Source organism: Chlorocebus sabaeus, chromosome 21 (genome assembly GCF_047675955.1).
Source record: "Chlorocebus sabaeus isolate Y175 chromosome 21, mChlSab1.0.hap1, whole genome shotgun sequence".
NCBI lineage: Eukaryota > Metazoa > Chordata > Mammalia > Primates > Cercopithecidae > Chlorocebus > Chlorocebus sabaeus.
The window spans coordinates 105,726,048-105,749,961 of record NC_132924.1 but is presented as its reverse complement, the minus strand read 5'-3'; the positions used below and the strand labels follow the sequence as shown (position 1 = coordinate 105,749,961).

At 43.2% G+C, this 23,914-nt stretch overlaps 1 non-coding gene across 1 annotated transcript; it reads right to left on the bottom strand.

The window, feature by feature from the left end:
* Positions 1-4,029: 4,029 nt before the first annotated feature.
* Positions 4,030-4,129, bottom strand: LOC119626335 (small nucleolar RNA SNORD46). Its single transcript, XR_005242513.1, has one exon. It is a non-coding gene; the product is annotated as a small nucleolar RNA SNORD46 (small nucleolar RNA).
* Between the last annotated feature and the right edge of the window lie 19,785 nt (positions 4,130-23,914).

Genomic DNA, 23,914 nt, shown 5'->3' with positions numbered 1-23,914 from the left:
GCAATGTTATTATTTGTAACTCCTTAGTTCCTTCTACAAAGTGAATTTGCTACTTCCCTACCAGGACCCTGCGAGGGCGAGGCTTGGGACAGGTCCTGTGTTAGCGAGAGGGGAGATGGAGGGAAGGAAGCCGGGAAGGTACCTTGGCCATGTGCCCTGTTCCTCGTGGAGAAAGGTAATTTGCTAGAGGACCTGGGCAGATGGTCAGCTGGGTCTGGAAGAGTCCTCACGCCTTGTGGGTAGTTCCCAGTGTCTGCCCTTTGCGGGGCAGGTCGCTGTGCCTATACCTTCTTACTCACCCCTGCACCAAGGCCTATTGGGCAGGATCCCCGCCACTCCTCACCCCTGCGTCCTGTGCACCGTCTCTTGCCACGTCTGCCTCAGTCACCAGCCCTAGCCCCTGTGCCTGAAGCCCTGCTCCCTGCAGCTGTGACCCTCCTAGGATATGGGAAAGTAGACGCAAGGCTTGAGCAGCCAAGGAACTCTGGGGTCTTCATTTGTAAAACATACGTGGCTTCACCCCTCATCTTCACCTTGGGATGTGGCAGCAAAGGCTCATTGATCTCTCTCTACTTTTCTCCTCCATAAAAGAAATCAGACAGGATGTAAGGATGAGGCCGGGCACAATGACTTATACCTATAGTCCCAGCTGCTCGGTAGGCTGAAGTAGGAGGATCAGTGAGCCTAGGAATTTGAGGTGAGCCTGGACAACATAGCATGACCCCATTTCTAAAAAAAAAAAGAAAAAGAGAGAGAAATGTGAGGGTAGAACTAATTTCCCTCACCCCTACCCTGCATATTGTAAAGGGCAGAGGAACTGGCCACCAGTGTTCCTGCCAGCATGAGTCCTTGGGCCTTGCCATGACATGTGGGCCAAAGAGGAATTTGAGTGTCAGAAATGTGTAGATTTTGTAAATTTGGTTAATTGTTAGTTACCTCTTCTGACATAACAAACAGGGTAAGCCAGGCAGTTGGAAGAAAAGGCATTTTTAAATAAGGGAAGATGCCACTGTCTGTTGAACTAGGGTTGCAATACACAGAAAGGAACAGATCGGCTCTTGCATGGAAGCAGATGGGATTCTGGGCTAACCCCAGAATTGGGGTGAATCTCTGCATAAGTAAGTGTACCAGTGGTGAAGGCAGAGGGACAAGCCACAGCACCCCCAGTGGACCTGCCATCTCATTAGATGCCAGCCATGGGGAAGACAAGCATGGAGTCACCCCAGGTCCCTCTCCTGGTCCTGAGACAAGACGCTTGCACTTTCGAAAGGACCAGTCAAAGTTAGGAATGTGGTGGGTGGCTATAGGGTGCTGCAGAGTTGAGCTGCACCCCTGGTACACCACAGAGGCCAAGTGGAGTGAAGAAACTAAGCTTACCCTTAGAGAGGTCTGGTCTTTGCCTTCTGCAACTGGGAGGTGACCCCTAGGCCCTTGGGATGTCCTTCCCAGTAAGAGTGTCTTTGTTACCTGGCCACACTGGACACCTGTCACCTTGGCCACACTGGACAATGTGACTTATGCTGGGGGCTTTGGGCCAGCTGGTATCCACTTGACCTTTGGAGGGGTTAGAGACTAAAAATCAGCCACATAGGAGGTCAACCATGGAGCCCCAATAAAAACTCTGGACACCAAGGCTCAGGTGAGGTTGGTAGTACCCCATACATATGTCACATACTGTTGCTTGGAGCAGTTAACACCATGCGTGACTCCATGGGGAGAGGGTGATTGGAGCCTCCAGTGTGGAATTCTCCTGGAATCTGCCTTATGGCATCTTCCCTTGGCTAATTTTAATCTGTATCCTGTAGCTGTAATAAACCATAACTGTGAGCATAACAGCTTTTAGTGAGTTCCATGAGTCTGTCTAGTAAACTCTCAAACCTATGGGTAGTCTTGAGAACCCCTCAACCCTTGCAGTTGGCGTCAGAATTGAGGGTGATCTTGCGGATGACTGAGATGCCTGTTTCTTCAATTACACAGGTGGGTAGAATCATTTACCACCTGAACACCTTTTTAATGCTGGCTTATCTGATGAAGCTAACTGACCATGGACAGAGAAACTAGATTGAACATGAGAATCTAGGAAACAGTGCTTGGGACACAGACTTTTAGCAGCAGGCATCACAGAAGCTCCCCATGTGATGGGCCTTGGAAGGCTTCAGTGTGGTAACTATCTTAGCAAGCTGGGCTCTGGTGGAAGAACTCACTGCTGCCAGGATGAAGAGAAATCCTAAGTGAAATATACAAGTTATGATGACCACAGTAGGTTCTTGTTTGAGGGGGGACTGATATCCCTGTTGAAATGGGCACAGCATCTGGGTGGAATAGGGGTGGAAAGATGGGTTGGTAACAGGGAGTCAGAGAAGGAACAGATGATGAGTCAGAAGCCTAGGATTTTGATCCTAATATTGCTGCAAACTGGTCATGACCTTGGGGAGGTTAATGATGTTGTGGGTCTCCTTATTTGGTGCCTTGAATGTGGGAGCCCATATAGTTGATGGGGCTATGGGGATAGATTCAAGTAGGATCATGGAAGAGAATGTACCATTGGCTACCTTCTCTGCCAAAGGCATGCTGGGACTTGACTTAATGGAATAATCAGGGTTTTCCAAATAAACAAACATAATTTGGTTACATTTTTTTTTTCCTTGAGACAGGATCTTGCTCTGTCACCCAGGCTAGAGTGTAGTGGCGCAATCATGGCTCACTGCAGCCTAGACCTCCCAGGCTCAAGAGGTCCTTCTGCCTCAGCCTCCCTAATAGCTGGGACCACAGGCACTCACATACAACTAATTTTTTTTTTTTTTAATTTTTGCAGAGACAAGGTCTTGCTATGTTGCCCCGGCTGATCTCCTGGCCTCCAGCAATCTTCCCGTCTCAGCCTCTGAAGTCCTGGGATTACAGGCATGAGCCACTGTGCCTGGCCCAATTTTGTTGCATCCTTGATGCAAAATTTCTCCTTCTTCAAGAAACCTCAGTCTTTGCTACTAAGGCCTTCAACTGATTGGAGGGGGCTCCCACACATCATGGAGGGTAATCTGTTTTTGGTCAAAGTCTACTGAATTAAATTTAATCACACGTAGAAAATTATTTAAAAATCATAAAAATTCACAGCAACATTCAGAGTGGTGTTTGACTAAACAGCTGGGCACCATAACCTAGACAGGTTGACACATGAAATCCACCATCACACTCTTTCATTGAATGCCCACAGCAACAACGCAAAGCTGGCAGCATTAGGAATCTGCAGTGCCGAGGCTGGGTCTGAGGCGGCTATGGCTTCATCTTCTCATGGTACCATGCTGTATCTTGTAGATGATCCTGAAGATTTCACAACAGGGAGACTTCAACTCTTTGTGACTCTCTTTTTCCCCCTGCAACTATCTTTATTATGGTTGACTCAACATAAGATGCTATCATAATCAGCAGAATTATAAAACTGCACCGGAGGTACCAAAATAGGCCATTTACCATGGATAATGACCCTCACATCATCAAACTTTAAAAATACACATGAAAGTTGTACAGTCTAGACATTTATAAAATACATAGCTAAAAAGAAGATATGGGGTTGCCTCTTTGGGAGGCTGAGGCGGGCAGATTACTTGGGCTCAAGAGTTTGAGAGCAGCCTGGGCAACGTGGCAAAACCCTGTCTGGACAAAAAAATTATGCAAATTAGCCAGGTGTGGTGACATGTGCCTGTAGTTCCAGCTACTTGGGGGGTTGAGGTAGGAGGATCGCTTGAACCCAAGAAGTCAAGGCAGCAGCGAGGTGGGATCACACCACTGCATTCCAGCTTGGGTGATAGGTAAGACCCTGTCTCCAAAAACATAAAAAAAAGATACGGGGTTCCACAAGGAAGATTATATTACACAGTTAATACATGCAAATTAAAGAGCCATCCATGGAGAAGCCACAATGGCACAAAATTTTTTTTAAAGCAACCACAGATTCTATTTTTTCTACTGTTGCTACCCCAAAAGAGCTCCCAATGTTGACCCCACCTCCCTTTTTGTTCCTTTGTTTCTTTTTAACAGTGTAACTATGACAAGTCCTTACATGGACAAGTGACACACAGGTGGCCAAGGTGGCCACAACCACACCTGAAGATACATTTTCATCACTCCAGTACCCCCTTTTCAAAGCAAGGTCATGATGTCATGATCTGCCAGTAGCCATAGCCTTGGCATTGTGTCTCACTCTGACACTTACCAGCTACTTTGTAACCTGTAAGTTTGAATCTCTGCTGAATGGTTCAGGGAAAGCCACCATTCCCTTAACAAAGTCTAGAAGACATTTGTGAGGTACCAGGCATTGGTAAGGACTGAGGCTAAATATGACTGAGACACAGACCTGTTTGAGTTGCTCGGTGTAGCCAATCTTGAGAAGATTATGGTACAATGAGCAAATGTTTGGAAAGTGCTTTTCATATTGTGAAATGTAAGCTCTAAGTTTTCACATGCTCATTGTAGACACTGATTGTACACACTTCCCATGAGCTGATGAAAATGATATAGTTGGCTTCGTTGTCACCGTGGTAGTGACTACACATTGTGTTGTTGTCAGCATTTATTTGCTTAAAGTGTTAAGAAGTATACTAATTGCTTAACCACTTGTAAAATCTAAGGAAACCCAGAAGAAATGCTAATGAAAAATGTGAACTGAGACTCCACAAAGATTTTCACCAAAGAAAAGAAAGAAAGATTAGGAATGAGGGGTGTCATTAGGCAGGATTGATTTTTTTAATGCCAGATGCTAAAAATCAAACTTTTACGAGTGGGGAAAAATGCGGCATGAAAAATGCTGCATCTGTGAACCTGAAGACTCCTCTCATGCCCCCATAACTTGTGTTCCACTTGGGAAAATGCCTTCTTCCAGGAAGATAAGTTCTATAGTTCAGTGGCCCCATGATTGGACAGGGAAGGGGGCAAATTTCTGCCATCCATTCATCACCTGTAATGTCACAGATGACTCGTTCTCAGGGAAGTTATATTTGGGCCCAAGGGTTGAAATTAGAAAAATAATGTTTTCACCCTGAAATGTATGAATAAATAAAACATATATTTTGCCCATGTAAAAGGATTATTATTCCTTGACCGGTGATTTTAAAGATACACCAATGGCAAGAAAATTAGTTTTCTCAATTCACATAGGCTCTAAAATAAAAGTGACCTGGAATTAAAACAAACAAACAAAAAACCTGAATGGTCCCCGAGAAGCCTAAATTTTGGCCTAGGAATAGATCAAGGACAGTCTCTGTTCAGGTGTCTTATTAGCAACTATGTAGCATTCATATCCCCAGTACTCTCCAAAAAGCTAGTTAAGTCTATTCCCTTTAGTTTACAAAAAGTCTGTAACTGAGCTTTTAAAAAAAATATTTAAAGTTAAGAACCAAAATAGACTATGGACAAATAAGTTTTTGTTCATGTTCTGCCCCTACTTCTTTTTTCTGGGCCTCAGTTTCTTTATCTGTAAAATGCAGAGGTTGGAAATGTGTAGGTTTAATCTCTTCCTGTTCCTTCCAGATTCCCGAAATCACAGATTCCTCACATCATGACCTTTCCCCAATGCCACTTAGATTGCTCAGGCCAGCGAAGCTGGGGAAATCACAGTTGATTTCACGAGCTCTGCCTGGAACCGAAGCTTTTTACTCTCCTTCCTCTCAGCAGGCCCTGGCTGTGCCGGGACTAGTGTGGGCAGGGATGGTAGGCAGGATTCTGGGGCCAGGCAGGGTCCGAGGGCTTACCTTCATTCCTGGGAAGTGCCTCAGACACAAACATTTGGTGAGGAGGCAGGGGGATGTGTGGGAAGGGGGTTGCTATGGCAACCCCTGAAATGTGCAGGCTCCAGACCCGTTGCCTGCCCCCTCTGGCCTCCTGCTGCTCCTAGATGTCTTTTCGGATGGGAGGGGAATAAATGTTGGGAGTTACATGGGGATCTGAGTGCATTCCCAGAAATCCTCCTGCAGCCCCCAGCCTCACTACGGCTTCCAGAGGGGTACCCAGCGCCAAGACACCATATAGCACATGCAAGCATGCTGCAGCCAAGAAACAGCTTCTCTGTGCCTCGCAGTCTGTCTACAAGGCCCAACTCGAAGCCCACCTGCTCCCTTCCTCTGGGCCCCTCAGTATGTTTGTCAGCACTGATGTACATTATTTGTGTGTAAGTATTCATAAGGTTTCTCAGCTGTTGAAGCCTGAACGTCAACAGAGTAGTTAGCCTCGGTAGAAACTGTTTACATGGTAAGTCACGTGTTTAACTATGCATCAGTAGCATCGGAAGAAATTGCTGGAGGGGGCAGAGAGATCTGTGCTCCCGCATAAGCTATGGATAAACGAGGGGAGGGGAGGTCAGCGTGGGACTCACCCAGAGAAGCCAGGGAGCTGAAGGAGAGAGAGAGAAAGTGGGAGGGAGTGGAGAGAAGGGAAGGGAAGAGGGGGAAGAAAGAGGGTGTGTGGAGAGAGGGAGAGGAGGGAGAGAGAGTGAGATTGAATCGTGAGATAAAAGATTAGCTGATGCTTTGGAAAGGAGGTAAGAAAATTAGAGGCAAAGACAGGTACAATTTAATTAGGCAAAAACTACATGTAAACAACACTTCCTAGCTACAGTAAGGAAACGATTTTGGTTTCAGTTCCTGAGCACTGGGGTCTCCAGGTCTCCTGTGCAGGGCGGGCTCTCGGCGTTTTTCTCTGAAGCCCCTTGCAGACCCAGTCTGCTGCTGTCTGCAATGGCTGGGGGGAACTGTAATCCACTTGAAATTCATGAACAAATCCTCAGAATGGCCTCAACTGCTCCCTTTACTCTTCAACCACAAGCCTGTTCCTGCTGAAAAGATTTCTATTCTCTCAGCCACTCTGCTGCCACGGAGCTGTCAATGCCAGCAGCTGTTGGGCCAGGGTACCCGTACACATGTGAGTTCATCACAGTTTGGTGTGTGCGTGGCCGAGCTGATGCCAGCTTGGTTCGTCTTCTTCCATTCTGTTCCTTCGGCTTTTTTCTCAGACTCCCTTGCTTGGAAGAAAGTTCTGGCAAGAGCCTATACGTATGATATGAAAACAAGATTCTGTGTATGCTATATATAGTTGTGCACAGGTGTTACATAAGAAATTCATGTGCTATGGGTGTGAAACGTGGTCAGAAGACCCAGATGCATAAATCTATTTATTCACAGCCACATGCATTTGTTTGCAAGTAACCTGGTGGTCCCGGCCCTGGTCCAGAGAATTACTTAGGACCATTCAAAATGAACCATACTTGTCAACATGTTCGAAAAGCCAATTAATGAAAAAAGAAAATGTCAAGTTGTTTCCAAATCGATCTAAGTAATATTTTTTAAAAATGCTCCCAATGAAAGTTATTTATGAGACAGTTCCTATCATTTTACACACAGAAAGCTTTAATGGCTGTTGTCTGTGAGGGAAAAAATTCAGATTCTGGCTGGTCATTCAGGGTGCTCCACTGTCTGCACCTAGGCTTATTCATCTTTAAGGCTATGTTTGCCACTGCTCCTGCCACAGAGCTTATTTTTTATTGTATCTTTTGACCATGTAAAAACATCAGTTTCTTGGACACATATCATTGATATGCATGACCAGTTTGCAGATAGGCCAAGGCTGAGAGGGATAATGAACTTATTTATTCAACTAATGTTGAACACCTAGGCTGAGCTGGGCTTGGTTCTACCACTGGGCATGCAGCAGGGAAGGAAAAAAGCCCCCCTGTTCTCATGGAAAGCTTGTATGCTAGTGGGGAGACAGACCCATGTTCTGGAGGGTAAGTGTTATGGAGAACCATCCTGACTACAGAAAGGTGGCCTCTCCAAGAAGGTGGTCCGTGAGAGGAGACCTGTATAAAATGAAGGGGAGCATCTGCTGAGATTCAGGAGACAGGTGTTTTTGGGCAATGAGAGCAGCAGATGCAAAGTCTCTGAGGCAGGAGTATGCTGAGAATATTTGTGCAGCAGCAAGGAAGCCACGTGTGGCTGGGGTGGAGTGAGTGAGGGCAAGAATGGGGGGAGGCAAGGGCAGGGAGGCAGCTAAGGCCAGATCGTGCAGAGCGTTCTGGCCATGGTCATGATTTGAGATTTTACTCTGAGTGACATAGGATGCCACTGGCCAGTTTTGAGCAGACAAGAGGTGTGATTGACTGTGTCATGTGATGACTCTGGTTGCCACCTGCAGAGGAGGCTACTGTGAGGGTCAAGGGCAAAAGCTGGGAGACCAATTAGGCAGTTATTCTAATAATCTAGATTAGGACTGCGGTGGTTTAGACTAGCTGAGTGATACAGGTGGTGAAAATAGTAGGATTCCGATGATACTTTGCAGGTAGAGTTGCAAGAATCTGTTATGGAATGGAGAGGGGAGTCAGTAATTCTAAGAATTCTGGACTAAGCAATCAGGAACATTGGGACTAGAACCATTATTTATTGAGATGGGGAGTAGTCTGGGTAGGGGTGGAAAACCAAGAGTTCTATTTAAATAGGTTTAAATGAGGCCATCCATTGTGCTATGAAGATATTTAGTAGGCAATTGTATCTATGAGTCTGAAATTCTGGGGAGAAGTTAGGACTTGAGAAATCATGTTGGGAGCTGTTCAGATGACTTTAGAGAGTTGGGGTAGGTAAAGAAGGGAGGAAGTCCAAGGATCCAGCAAAGAGTGAGAAGGAATGGCCAATGGAACAGGAGGAAACCGAGAGGGGGCTTCCACTGAAGACGATGAAAGAAAGCATACCCAGGAGGAAGGAATGACCAACTCTGTCATTCTGTCATGTCATCACGGGAGGTCATTGATGGCAGTTTCAGTTGAGTGGCCCAGTTGAAAGCCTGATTATAGTGGGTATTATGGATTGAAAATTGTTTCCCCCAGAATTTATGGGTTGAAGCCCTGACTTCCATGTGATGGTATTTGGAGATGAGGGCTTTGCATGCTGCTCCCACTGCCGCCTACACAGGTGGAGGAAAGGCCATGTGAAGATACAGAGAGAAGGTGGATGTCTGCAAGCCGGGAAGAGAGCCCTCACCAGAAATTGAATGTGCTGGCACCATGACCTGAACTTGCAGCCTTCAGAACTGTGAGACAATAAATGTCTGCTGTTTAAGCTGCCCAGTCTGTGGTACTTTTTATGGCAGACTGAGGAGACTAATATTGTGGACTAGGAGACAATGGAATAAAAGTGGCAACAGCTGGAATTAACAGATTTTGCTAGAAGAGTGTGATCAGGAAAATTAGGTGAAAACATTGCTATATTTAGAATTTTGGCTTAGAAAGCTCATAACGATTATGATCAGTTTAGTGGGAACCCACATGTTTGTTTGTTTGCTTGTTTGTTTTGAGGCAGAGTCTCATTCTATTGCCCAGGCTGGAATGCAGTGGCGTGACCATGGCTCACTGCAACCTGCATCTCCCAGGCTCAAGTCATCTTGCCACCTCAGCTTCCTAGGTAGCAGGGACCACAGGCACATGCCACCATGCGTGGCTAATTTTTTAATTTTTTGGTAGAGATGAGGTCTCGCTATGTTGCGAGGGCTTGTCTTGAACTCCTAGGCTCAAGCAATTCTCCTGCCATGGCCTCCCAAATTGTTGGGATTATAGGTGCACCATTGCACTTAGCCCCATATGTAGGTTTAAATGGTAAAGTTTTTATGTGCAGGATTTGAAAGATGTGACTTCACAGAGTTCATGAGAAAAGGCCTGGGATTTATGGCCCTGCATGCAATATGAACAACTGCACAACGAGGATGTCAGAAAGGCCACGTGGACCCTGGCTTTGGCTCCTGGAAGAAGCAGAGCATCTGGAGCACTGGAATTACAGTGTCCCTAAGGGTCACCCTGCTGGAACATGATGAGTATGTTACTATGCTGAGCCCTAGGTTATAAAAGAGAAGGGTAAACCAGAGCACCTTTGGAGAAATTTTCCGATAGTAAAAATCTATTGAAGAATGAAAGGTGTTCAGCTTGGAGAAGACCCAGGAGGGAGAGATCTGTCTTCAGCCGTTTGAAGCTTGTCACATGGAAGAGAGCTCATACTTGCTTTTACAAATTGAGTATAGAAGGTAAGGGAGAAGTGTTTCAGTTACCTATTTCTGGGTGATGAACTGCCCTGGAAATGGAGTGTCACAATTTTGTAGGTTGGCTAGGTGGTACTTCTGCTGGTTTTGTTTTGCCTGGGCTGACATGACTACACTCCCATTGTGATTGGCAAGGCTCTGGGCTCAGTTGAGTCCCTTGAACCATGAGACCTTTCATCCTCAAGGAGGAAAATTTGGGCTTCTTTGAATGGTGATGGCTGTGAGCCAAGAGTGTAAGCCCCCAAAACAGGACTTATCAAGCCTCTGCTTGCATCATGTTTGTTCCATTAGCTAAAATGAGTTGTATGGGCAAGCCCTTGGTCAAGGTTGCAGACAACAGAAGGTTATGGATTCCACAGATGTGATTCAGTGGGGACCATTAGTGTAAAATCTACCATTGAGATATTTCAACTCAATATAAGAGAGAGCTTTTAAGCAACTATAGCCATGCAATTAGCTACCTTGCGGAATAGTTGGTTCCCTGGTAGTAGAGATATCCCAACTTGAATTCATGTGTTCATTCCTCATTTAAGCATTTTATTAAATATCTATGTTGTATGAGACACTAGGTTACCTACTATGGAGAATAAAAGATGGCTAGAATAAGGTCTGTGAACTTATGACTTTTACAGACCACTGAGAAAAATGGGGGTGAGGGAAGGAGTTACTGAGAGAGACTTGTAGGTAAAGTGCAGTGGGAGAGCAGAGCAGAGAGAGAACTTCTAGATGGAGTCGGGGTACGGAAAATAGAGGCGGTCACTAACATCTTTACAGAAGAGATAATATTTTAGCAGAGGAAAGGGAAATAAACTAATTCCTAATGAACTCTACTGTGTGCCAGGCAGCGTTCCAAGCTCTGTATGAATGTTTCACCCTTTAATCTTTATGACAACTGCATCATTCCCATTTAACAAGTGAGGACACTGGATCTCAGTATGTTTACACAAAAATTGTCAGACCTAGAACTTAAGTCTTGCTCTGGCTGGTCCATGGTATATCCCTTGCAGGAAGCAAGGCTGTCTCCATAACATTACCATCTGCATTACAATTAAAAAATTTGAAAGTACTTCATATACAAAAGCTGATCCAAGTTGGTTTTTACAGTATGAGGAAACTGTTATCCTCATTTTATAACTGAAGAAACTGAAACTCAGAGATATTGATTCAGACAGAGAGGGGGCTTTTGTGTTAACTCTTCTCTCTGCCTGGAATGCTGTTTTCCACAACTATGTGGTTGGCTCCCTCCTGTGATTCAGATCTCAGCTTGAATGTCACCTGCTCAGAGAAATCTTCCCTGATCACCAAGCCCAATATGGCTCCCAAGTCTTTGGCTCTCACATCATCCTATTTCAATTCTTTGTGTAGCACTTGTTACTGTTTAGATGATCTGTTTTTTTCTTTTCTTTTTTTAATTTCCTCAATTGATGATTGTCAATTTCCCCAGCTAGAAAGTGAACTTCATTAGTAAAATATTTCAATTTTTTTTGTTTTTCAATGCTTAGCTTGATTGTAATTCCACAAATCAGATATGCATGTTATACTTTATGTAGTCATATTTCTTTTTATTTTCACACATTTACTATTTTTATTGCTTAATAGTCATTCTTATATTTCACCATTTTTTTCTAGTATCATTTTTCCTCTTCCTAAGGTACATATTTTAGTTCAGATATTCCTTTAGTGGAGGATTGTTGTAATGAACTTTTTGTATGTCTGAGAATAGCTTCATTTTTCCTTTTTTCTTGAAATATAGTTTCCATGCATATATTTAATACAATTCTCAGTTGGCAGTGATATTCTTTTTTCTTTATTTCTTTCTTTCTTTTTTTTTTTTTTTTGAGAGGGACTCTCGCTCTGTCACCCATGCTGGAGTGCAATGGCGTTATCTCAGCTCACTGTAACCTCTGCCTCCTGGGTTCAAGCTATTCTCCTGCCTCAGCCTCCCCAGTAACTGGGAATACAGACACGTGCCATCACCCCCCGGGTAATTTTTTTTTGTATTTTTAGTGGAGACAGGGTTTCACCGTGTTAGCCAGGATGGTCTCCATCTCCTGACCTCATGATCTTCCCGCCTCAGTCCAAAGTGCTGGGATTACTGGTGTGAGCCATCATGCCCGGCCGACAGTGATTTTCTCTTAGCATTTTGAAGATGTCATTTTACTACTTTCTAGCTTTCATTGTTGCTGTGGAGGTCAGCTGTCAGTCTAATCTTTGTAATCTCAATTCCTTGACTAGTGCTTTCCTCTCTTCTTTAAAAAACTCCCTGACTGTTTCTAAGATCTTCTTTTTGACTTTGGTTTTCTACAATTTTATTATGATGTGTCTTGCTTGGAATTGGTTGGATTCCCTGAAACTGAGAAGCAGTGTTGATAGATTTGGCTGTGTCCCCACCCAAATCTCACCTTGAATCATAATGATCCCCACCTGTTAAGGGTGGGGCAGGTGGAGATAAATGAATCATGGGGGTGGTTTCCCCCATACTGTTCTTGTGGTAGTGAATAAGTCTCACAAGAACTGATGGTTTTATAAATGGAAGTTTTCCTGCACAGATTCTCACTTACCTTCTACCATATAAGATGTGTCTTGCTTCCCTTTTGCTTTCCACCATGATCGTAAGGCCTCCCCAGCCATGTAGAACTGTGAGTCAATTAAACCTCTTTTCTTTATAAGTTACTCAGTCCTGGGTATGTTTTTATTAGCAGCATGAGAACAATCTAATACAGACATCAACTCTGAAAAATTCGAAGCCATTATTTTTTCAAATATTTCTTCTTCCTTTTTCTCTCTGTTTGCATCTTCTGGGACCCCAATTATACTTGTGTTGCATTTTCTCATTCTTTCTTTCCTGTCTTTTTATCCCTTATTTATATTTTTCACCTTTTTCTCCCTGGTGCATTCTGGGTAATTTTCCAGCTATATCTTCCAGTTTGCCAGATACACTTTTGCTGTGTCTAATGTGCTGTTTAACCCATCCAATGAGTTTTGAATTTAATTTATTATGATTTCACTTTAAGGAGTTATATTTGGTTCTTAAAACTATTTGGTTTGACTTTGATAATATCTTGCTCCTTTGTAATATTATAAATTCCCTTTTATTTCTTTAACTATATGAAACTTATTTAAAATTCTTTATCTGATAATTCAATACTTGTAGGCTCTATGGGTCTGATTCTGCAATTTATTGTTTCTGCTGATTCTTACTCATGTTGGCTTGTTCCCATGCATGTAGGGATTTGCACTTTATTTGTAAAAATTACAAGAGGTCTAAGTTGAGGGTTCATTCCTCCAGAGAGGATTTGTGTCATTTTTGCTAGATGCTTAGAGCACTATCTATCTGGGAACACTTTAAACTAAGTTTGGAGTTTTTTATTTTTACCTTCTGGACCCACAAGTGGTATGAATTCCAGACTTGAAGACTTACAAATATTAGCTTGTGGTAGGAAATATTAGGTAAGATGTTTTTCTCCCTGCCACTTCCTACTCTAAGGGCCAAGGCTGAGTCAGAAAAATCCTTTTTTGTAGGGCCGCTGAGGTGTCATTTCATGGGCATTCCTGCTAATAAAAGTCCCATTCTACTCAGGTCCTAGGATTTTTCTCCAGTCTCGTATGTGTCTCTTATATGTCATATATGTTTCTAGGCCATTAGGAAATCCAAGGATTTCCTAAAGGAAAATGCTTCTGTAGCTTACTTATCCCCTTTTAATTTTATTTCCTTATATTTATTTCCTCTGATTGTTTTCCTTATTCTCCTGCTAACTCAGCCATGATCTAAAAATATGTTTTATGTTTTAGCCAGTATTTTGATGTTCTATACTGGGAAGGTACTCTCTCCTCATTTAATTCAACATATTGGCAGAAGCAAAAGCACCTATTCTTATTCCACACCACACTACTTTGCCTTCAAGCCCAACGAACACATTCAGAGATGTGGCTGAAAGTCATTTTTGTAGTGAGCAGCGTTACCAGGATCCTGTTCCCCTGTTGTTAGAATTTTCCTCTTTCTCCTAGCCCCTCTAACAATAAAGAAAATCAAGAGTCTTGGTGTAAAATGAAGGGCCAATATAGCTGGATCATGATAAGAAATGAGAAAAGAGGAATGAGAATAAGTTCGATATGTAGATTGGAATCAGATTGTGAAAGACTATTTGGGAGGCACTGGTTTTTATTCTGAGTCAACTGGGAAGCCATTGAAGGGTATTAAACGGGTGAGGGATGTGAACTAATTTTATTTAAAAAATACAAATGTGGATGACAAATTCTTGAAGAGCAGAAGTGGGAAAGGGAGACAGGTTAGAAGGCTACTGCAGGAGTGCAGATAAGAAAAGAGGTAGGTTGAGGTAAATGGTAATCATGAGATACAAAAATGTAGATGAGTTCATTATCTGTTGTTGTGTAACTAATTACCCCCAAATTTAGCAGCATAAAACAATAAACACTTGTATCTCACAGTTTCTGAGGACTAAAAATTTAGGAGCAACTTAACTGGGTGTTTCTGAATCACTGTCTCTTATGATGTTGAATTGAATCATTTGCTGGGGCTGCAACCATCTCAAGGTTAAACTGGACTGAAGAATTCACTTCCAAGCTCACTTGTGTGATTGTTAGAAGGCTCATTTCCTTGCTGGCTATTGGCCAGAGGCTTTCATTCCCTGCCACGTGAGCAATCTTTTCATAATCTAATCTCTAAGTGAGATGCCGTCAACTTGGCCACATGTTATTGGTCATGCAATTCAAACCCTTGTACAATGTGGGAGGGGACTACATATGGATATCAGGAAGCGGGGCTCTTTGGGGGCCATCTTGAGGCTGCCTACCATAATGAATATGAAATCTACTTTGGTTGTAGAACAAACAAGACTTTACTCATGAATTTGTTGTGGAATATGAGGAAAAGGGAGGAGTCAAGGATGGCTTCTGGGTTTTTGGTTTGAGCTACTTACTACCATGGGAGCCACTGGAAGAGAAACATATTGGAAGCCGGGAGAAATCAAGAGTTGTATTTTCAACTTTGGAAGTTTGTGAAGCATTTTAGATACCCAGTGAACATGTCAAGTAAGCAGTTTGAATGAATAATTCTGGAACTCAGGGGAGAGTTCAAACAGAAGATTAAATTTGGGAGTCATAGCCTGTGGATAGATTTAAAACCTAGGCACTGGACAAGATCACTGAATTGCAGTCATTCTCAAGCTTAGCTGCCTATTAAAAGCTTTAAAACATTCCAACACCAGGCCATTCTCCAAATCAATGAAATCAATACTTCTGGGGGTGGCACCCAGCCACGAGTATTTTTAAAGCTCCCTAGTGATTCTAATGTACAGCCAAGTAGGAGAACCATTGACAAGGGAGAAAATGTCAATGAGAAGAGAAGGGATCCCGGGACTTCTTCATGTGTGTGAGGGTAGAGGATCATAGTGTTGCAGAGAGACAAAGTGATGGCAGAAGGCACAGCCTCTTTCACAGTACCTGAGAATTTGGTTGATCCTGTGGTTCGTGTGCTCTTGAACCATTGAATTCCACATACAGAGGTTATCATTTGTGGCCAATTAAGAGCATAGATAACCTTGGAATTTCAAAATGTAAAAAGTCGAATACATTGCTTCCATTTTGCAAGGCAATCAGACTTAATTAGACCCAACGTATTTACCAAGCATTCTTCTGGCCTTTTTAATTAGGGATAAAAGTTAAGCAATTTTGAATCTGACACTCTTTAAGAGTGGATGATTTTGTGCAAAGACATGGCTGCATTCCAGCTGGAAGTTTCTGAATTCAGGCTGTAGAGGGAAAAGAGTAAGTACCCAGCCCAGTTTAACTTCAAGTTAACAATAATATCCCAGTTTTTGCATGTGTAAAGATTTTGTGCACTTCATTGTTAAGTAGGTATTTGGAGATATTTTTCCATTTTTGGAGATTTGTGCATTTGAGAGATTCATTTTCTAATATCAAGGCCTCTATTTGCTACCCCGTTACCTCAAGCTTTTGCAGACCGGTGTACTTTGGTGAGCTAAGAGATCAATGGCACAGCTGTGTTCTCAATCATTCTTCCTGAGATGTTGAAACTGTGATCTTGACTCCATTAATTTATTTTCCATGACTCTTGACTAACAAATTGAATAGGTCAAATTTATAACTATTTATAAATAACAAGGTAATTATAACCTTGGAAAGTATACGGCATATTCCCTCATCCCATACCTGTACCTCACTGGGATATTTTAAAAGATATGAATTTGTCTATGTTTCTGTTTATGATTAAGAGGATTGTTAAAGGAACCCCCAAATGCTCTATAGTTGGAGTTCAAAGACCTAGGTTCAAGATTTAGCTCTATCACCTCTTGGCTATAAGCCCTAAGGCAAGCTTTATCTTATTAAAGCTGTTTCTCTCTCTGTAAAATGAACTTGATCCCTTTCTTACCTCTTTCCTGAAGTCATTGTCCACGTTGAATGGGGTAACTTGCTTTGAGGAGTGTAGAGAAATATGTGAATATAAACAGCCTTATCTTCCTGATGTGAGGACTTGCTGTCATCACCATTTCCCCTCTTCTGGGCATATGTACAAGCCATTCACCTGCTTTGGGCATCTGCTTCCTAGCCTTCTTGCCATCTGGCCTTTCCTTCCTTCCAAATCTCATGGCACAAACCTCATACCTCTTCACAAAGTCCTCTTTGATTAACCCCATCTCACCTGGATTGTCCTTGATGTTTTTCTCCAACACCAGAATATGATGTTCTCTTTAAATTAAATACCATATACTTGTGTGTTTCTGCCAGGTCTTCATTCTGGCTTTTCATTACATTGTTAGCTTTTGGAGGGCAGTGACTGGAGATTATTTCCCAGGTTTGCAGCAGGCATAAACAGCAAAGTTCTATTCATCAATGTGGACCACTAACTTGTCTTTATCTCCCATGTGCATTTCTCACTGATTTTCACAAATTAGCATTGCCCAGAAAGCAATCAAGTTTAGGAGGTTTGTAGACATTTTCCTGCATGTATAACTCAGTCTTTTCCTTATTAAAGCAATGCCTGGCTCTCAAAGTTTTATTGGTATCAAAGTTTTAATTGGGTATCAGCCAGTGAGGGAGGGAGCAGAAGCATTCATTTTTGATTTTCATTCGCAGGAGTGTGTCTCCATCAGCACACCACCAAGATTTCAACATCTCTATCCTTCCTTCCCTCTCTTTCAAGTTGTTCCGAGCCCAGTGACATTCGAAGGGATGAGTCATTATCTAAATGTGGAGGCTGTCATTCTGCATGCACAACTGTGCTGGGTTGGGTACCATCCCAGTCTGTGATGGGAAGCATGGCTCTGACCTCACAGGGAAGAGAATTCTGAATGTAATCCTCTATAAGCTTAGAAGTGACATAAATCATGATTTGATCTTTTTTGGGGACTCAAGCTGATGCTCTGGGGATTTACATAATGAACAGACTGCTGCAGTGAGTAGAAATAACACCATTCTTGGAGACAGGAGACTTCAGTTGGAGTCTTGCTCTTGCACTCACTAGTTGTGTGACCTTGGGCAAGCCATGTTACCCCTCTGGACCTCAGAGAGGAAGCAGGTTAAACTGGATCATCTTAAAGTTAGTTTCCGTGAGGACCCAAAATTCTACTGAAAGTTATAATGTGGACGCAATCAACAAGGACTTTGTAATGTTTTCTTGGTCTCCTAATGTTTCTGCTGATCTGGAGAGGTGGTGGGGAGAGGGAGACTCTGGGAGTGACTTTCTGGATGTCTAGCAGATACATATGTAACAGGTTGTGAAAGGAAACCAGAAATGAGAGTGCAAATGGGAAAAGAGATGAAAGAAAAGTAGAAAAGAGGACATTCTGTATTTCCCTCCACACTGCCTTCCCTCTGGTTAACTGTAGATTTCTGACTGCTTCCAAGCAATCCAGGGTGCTTACTGATATCATGCAAGGCACAGGGTGTGAACCTGCATCAGCCCCAATTCAGGGCTGGGATGATCCCCCAAATCATTGAGTTTCAGGGACAAATATTTATGGGCATTCTGTCTACCCTGAGAGGCTAAACCCACTGACCTGGGACACTCAGGTGTTGAGCCCTAGTCCTAAGTTGTGGCTTTCTTGGTTATTACTTGTCAGGGTTAGTGTTTCTTAAACCCGCCTTCCGAAAGAAGTCTCTCGTGACAAAACCAGCCTGGAAAATATGCTGGGTTGGATGAAATCAAACAGATGTCTACATTTCAAGGTTTCTTAGAGTCTTTTATTGCTAAATGTATACTGCTAACATCTAAAAGGGGAGTATAATATGCAACATTTCCTAAACTTATTTGATCATGGAGACCCCTCCCCTCGACCTCAACCTCTATTTATTTATTTATTTACAAGACTTCTGATAGACCTCTGAGAAGCAGCTTTTTGGAAAATACTGCTCTAAGTTGATGGCTGTCTAGAACATTCCACCCCAAACCTCATCCCTTTGGGAGGTCAGTCCTGATTAACTCCAGGAGGATGAATGAGTCAGGGCTGACAGTGCCATTTCTGGCACCATTCCTTTTTAATTAAAACCTGAAAACCAAGAAAGGAGATTGGATCACATGTTCAAACAAAGGCCACATGAGTCAAGTGAGCGTTCTACTGGGGATCCTGCATCCATATGACTTTCAAAGTCCCAGATGCTTTCCACAGAATGAAATAGTTAGAAGCGATTTCATCCACTCCTAGGCCCCACCACCACCCCCTGCCTTGCCCTCCCCAGGCTCCATCTGAGATGTCAGTCACCAGCCTGGCATTCCCAACAAGCCTGTTTGTGAGTGCCTCAGTGATAGGAGGCTTCCCGTATTCATGACATCTTTGAATGGCTGTGTTCAGTGAATGCCTTGCCATAGACAACTCCTCAAAAGAATTTTGCTCCCTGGGAGTGACTCTTTTCCCATTCATTTCCTAACAGATATTTATTGAGCACTTACAATGCGTAGGAAATAATGAGTGATCAAAGGTATAGACCGGTATCCTGACCTCAGGTTCAAGGAAGACATGTGCACAAAGAAATACGAGGGTGCTTATGGCTGGAGGCGAGAAGGTGCTGGGAATATCAGAGAAGGGAGAGACCAGTTTCTGCTGAAGTAGCCAGAGGAGCTTTAAAGAGCGGGCAGCCTCTGAACCACGCCTTGGGATGGCTAAGAGATTGGGGGTGGTGGTCAGGGAAGGGCATTAAAGATGGAAGGAGTAGCCATGGGAGGCAGGACTGGGGCAGGTTCCCAGGTGCGCACACACGTGAGTTGGGGATTTGGGGATGATAAGCAATAGCACCAAGTGGCTTCAGTCCCAGGAGGATTGACTGGAAGAACACAGGGGTTTCTGCCAGGGCAGGGAAGCACTGGTGACTCCCAGCAGCAGCTGCTCATGAACGTCCTCTTCCAGGCCCTGCCCCAGGCCCCTGTATCCCTGTATGTCTCTGAACATGCAGGTTTCCAGGAGAGAGAGCAGGGTGCCCGAGGGAGGGTCATGAGGCCACCTCTAGGGTCTGTTGCAAAAAGAAGGGGAGGGTGATAATGAAACATGTGAAAAGTGCTTAGGATGGTGCCAGGCATCTAAAAATTGCTAAATGATACAATGTAAAGCATATAAATTATGCTGGCAGTAAAAGCAATACTCCCCCAGAAAGCATCTTATGGAAGATCAGTCTGGAAGAATAGTTTGGGTCAAGGGTAAGGAGGGGTGTGTGGTAGGGGGAGGGAAAAGGGGATGGCAGTGAAGGCTTTCAGCACAGGGCAAAAGGGTCAAGGCAGCAAGATTCTTGTAGGGGCAGTGTGGGATAGACTAACAGTGGGGATCAGTAGAAGTGTTGTAGCCATCCTAGAATTAACGGCGGGGTTAAGATCACAGGTGGCAGCAGGAATGGTTTGAGTGGAGATGGACGGACCTCGTTCTAACTCTCTGCATGGTACCGTGTGAATCCCCTCACTGGACAAGGCTTTTGACCTTCCTGTAGTCTATTTTAGACCTCGGAGCTATCTGACCTGGTTTCTCGTATCAACCACAAATTTTCCCTGATAGTGAAAGCGTTCAGGGATGCTTAGCAGCCAAGGCTGGGGGTGCTCGTGGTGGTGGGAGGGGCAATTCCAGGAAGACAAGTGGACAGTGTGGGTTCCTGGGGCAGAGGTTCCCAAATGCTAGTCCACAGAGAGGTGCCATGAGACAGGTGGCAAAGCTTTCATCCTTCTCAGTAAAAACCCTGGTGTGAGGTTAGCAGCTGTCCTTCCGATGGGCCATCCTTAGCTTGGAAATTGTACTCTTGCTTTTCCTGTAGATATATTCAAATGTCCTATCCCCTCACACCACTCACCCATCTGCACCTCCTCTCTCCTTTTTAAATAAAATAATGGTCAAAGTGGATGGTAGGAGGTTTTCCTCCTTAATTGTCCTAACTTAGCAAAACAAAGAACTGACAATTCCCATTTTTAAGTTGTGTAAGTCTATGGATTCTAAAAGTCTGCGAAAAATTGATGGCAGACTAGATACACAGGTTTATCTCTCCTCCCTCCCCATATCTATGAAGATGACAAAAGAAACAGGAAAAAGTCATAAAGGTTTAAGACTTGGGAGGGCTACCACTGAGAGAGATCAGAAGAGTGAAGAATATATGTACATATTTTGAGACGGAGTCTTGCTTTGTCACCCAGGAGTGCAGTGGCGTGATCTCGGCTCACTGCAACCTCTGCCTCCCCGGTTCAAATGATTCTCATGCCTCAGCCTCAAGGTAGCTGGGATTACAGGTGTGCGCCATCACGCCCAGCTAATTTTTGTATTTTTAGTAGAAACCGGGTTTCGCCGTGTTGGCCAGGCTGGTCTCAAACTCCTGACCTCGGTGATTCACCCGTCTTGGCCTCCCGAAATGCTGGGATTACAGGCATGAGCCACCGTGCCCGGCCAGAAGAGTGAAGCATTTCTGAAACGTACTTAGGTCAATGAATGCATGGGGAAGTAACAAAAAGAAATATGAACAGCCAAAGCAGCATGGAAGTAGGCTCAGTTTTCCTAATAATTAAATGCAAATCAAAACAAAAATGAGATACCATTGTTTTGGTCTTATAGATTAGCAAACTTTTTGTCAGTCTGATAAAAATGCAATGTTCTGTGTGGTCAGGATGCAGAGAAACTATCCTTTTCATAGGTTGATGTTTCATATGTAAGTTATGAACTTCTGAAGGGGAATTGGGTAATTATCTGTCAAATAAACATATATAACACACCTTTTGGATTCCGTGATTCTACTCTCTTAACTGACTTTCAATTACCAAGCTCCCACTTCCTTTGGTGACACGCTCTGATAGATGCCAGGAATGCACTAAAGGCTTCATAGAGTTTCTTGCCTTCTAAGAATCTACTCTGTTTATTCCCAAACCTGTTGTACCTGGCGATCTTGCAATTTAATCACAATTATGTGAATCTGAAATCTGAGTGGAAGTGTTTTTTTTTTTTTTTAACTACAAATACTGTGTTGAATGTATTTTTTAGAGAAAATATAGACTTTTTATGTTCAACAGTGTGGAGATGGTTGATTAATTCTGATTCATCCCTGAGATGAAATATTATTCTGCTAATAAAATTATGCTGTCAAAGGAAACGCCAAGTGAAAACAATAAAGATATATAATTATGTTTCAGTGGGATTCTGGTGTTATAAATATACATATTGGTTTACAGTGCCTCTGGATGGTAGTAATACAAGTGATTTTCATTTTGTTCTTGATACTTATTTTCCAAATTCTATATAATGACTACGTATTACTTTAGTCATCATGAAAAGACATTTAAGAAACTTATTTTCTGAACATACATTGATAATAATCATAATTAAAAATTGCTAGTACATAGCTGATAAACTAGCAATCTCATGCAGGGGAAATAAAGGACTTCCATGAACTTGTTTTCAATAGAGCCCCTGGTCTACTCTCAAGACCAGAGTCACAGGACTATCAGCTACATTATTGGTTAATGGGAGACAAGACACGTATAGCTCAGGATAAGACCAGCTACTGAGATGAGGGGCAGAGGTGGTTAACGTGGGCTGGACACATTAGTTTAGAGGGGCCAGGAATGCAAATGTGAAATTTTGTATTCCAAATTTTCTCGGTCACTGACTCCTTTTTGTTTTAAAGTGGGAAATATTTTAGATATTAAAAAAAAAAAAAAAATCCAAAGACTATTTAATGAATACTGACATGGGAAAGGTTCCCTTGGCCGCCTCGAAGGACGTGACCCCACGGCAGTGTCCAGGGGTGAATGTTTACAGCTCCTGAAGCCCCAGTGCGCATGTGTTATTGTGTGCTCTTTTCGTTTGCCGTCTATAGGAGGCTTGTGTTAACCAGCTCAGTTAGACCCTCTACCTTGTTGCAAGGACAAAGGGCTTTCTGTATCCTGGATTCTTGCCTTGGTGTTCGGGAAGGATCGGATCACATGTGGGCTTGGAGAATGAGTGCAAAGTTTTATTGATTGAAGTAGCTCTCCGCCCATGGGGCAGCCAGAAGGGAGATGGTTTTTCCCTGGAGTTGGGCCACTCGGCGGCCCCGGCTCTCCTCCGATGGCCCTGGCCAAACTCTGCCTTGTCCCGCCGGTTGAGACCAGCCAGAGTGCGGGTATCTGTCTGTTGGTGTGCTCTTCTGCTAGCATGCGCCCCTCGATGTCCGGCTGCTTGTCTTCTTCCGCCGATGTGTTCCTCTCACCATCCAGCAGCTTCTGTCTCTGCTTTGCTAGGGTCTCAGGTTTTTATAGGCCCAGGATGGGGGCGTGGAGAGCCAGGGTGGTCTTGGGAAATGCAACGTTTTGGGAAAAGTCAGAAGAGCCTATCCTCACCTGGGTCCCTAGGGTAGAGCTCTAACCATGGACCACGCCCTCCTCTACCCAGCACTTCCCCTCCCTTCTTCCTTTCACTTAAAGGGACCATGCCCTTCCTTTCCCAGCACTCCTGTATCAATAATATGCATCTTCCTATCAGTTTAAGAAACAAAATATGTAAGTATAGTTGAAACCCACCATGGTTATCTTGTCCCAAGATGAAACAAGTGTTCTAACTTTGATGTTTTCATTTCCATGCATCATGTATTTATACGTTTAATATCTATCCTTTTTTTTTTTTTTTTAAGAGACAGGATCTTCCTTGGTCACCCAGGCAGGAGTGCAGTGGTAGGATCATAGGTCACTGCAACCTCAAACTACTGGGATCAAGCAATCCTTCATCCTCAATCTCCAGAGTAGCTGGGACTACAGGCATGAGACACCACACCTGGCTAAGTTTTAAATATTTTTGTAGAGATGGGGTCTTGCTATGTTGCCCAGGCTACTCTTGAACTCCTGGCCTCAAGTAGTCCTCTGGCCTTGGCCTCCAAGTAGCTGGGTTTACAGGCTACTGTAATCCCATGGAGCCACAGCATCTGGCCACATATGTCCTTAATATTCTTGCTTCGTGTACTTTTAAATTTATATAAAGGTATCATACTGCATATATCTGCCTGAAACTTTTTTTTTGTACAATGGATCCATGTTGATACATGTAAGCCCTAGGTTCCTTAATTTTGACAACTATGCATTTTTCCATTGTATCATTATTTATGTATTCTGTTGATAAACATGTGTGTTGTTTCCAAGTCTTTTCCTGTTAAAAGCGAAGCTGTGATACACATTGTTATGTATTCAAGATTTTTTTCCCAGAAGAGTAGATTTTTAGGTGCTCTTACTATATATAAAAAAATTGGGCAAATTTGTGGGAAAATGGATATTTTAATGCACTATAGTAACTATTAATATTTCATTCTCTATATGTGTGTTAAAACATCATGTTATATACTTTAAATATGTATAATAAAATTAAAACAGAAAAAGAAGGAA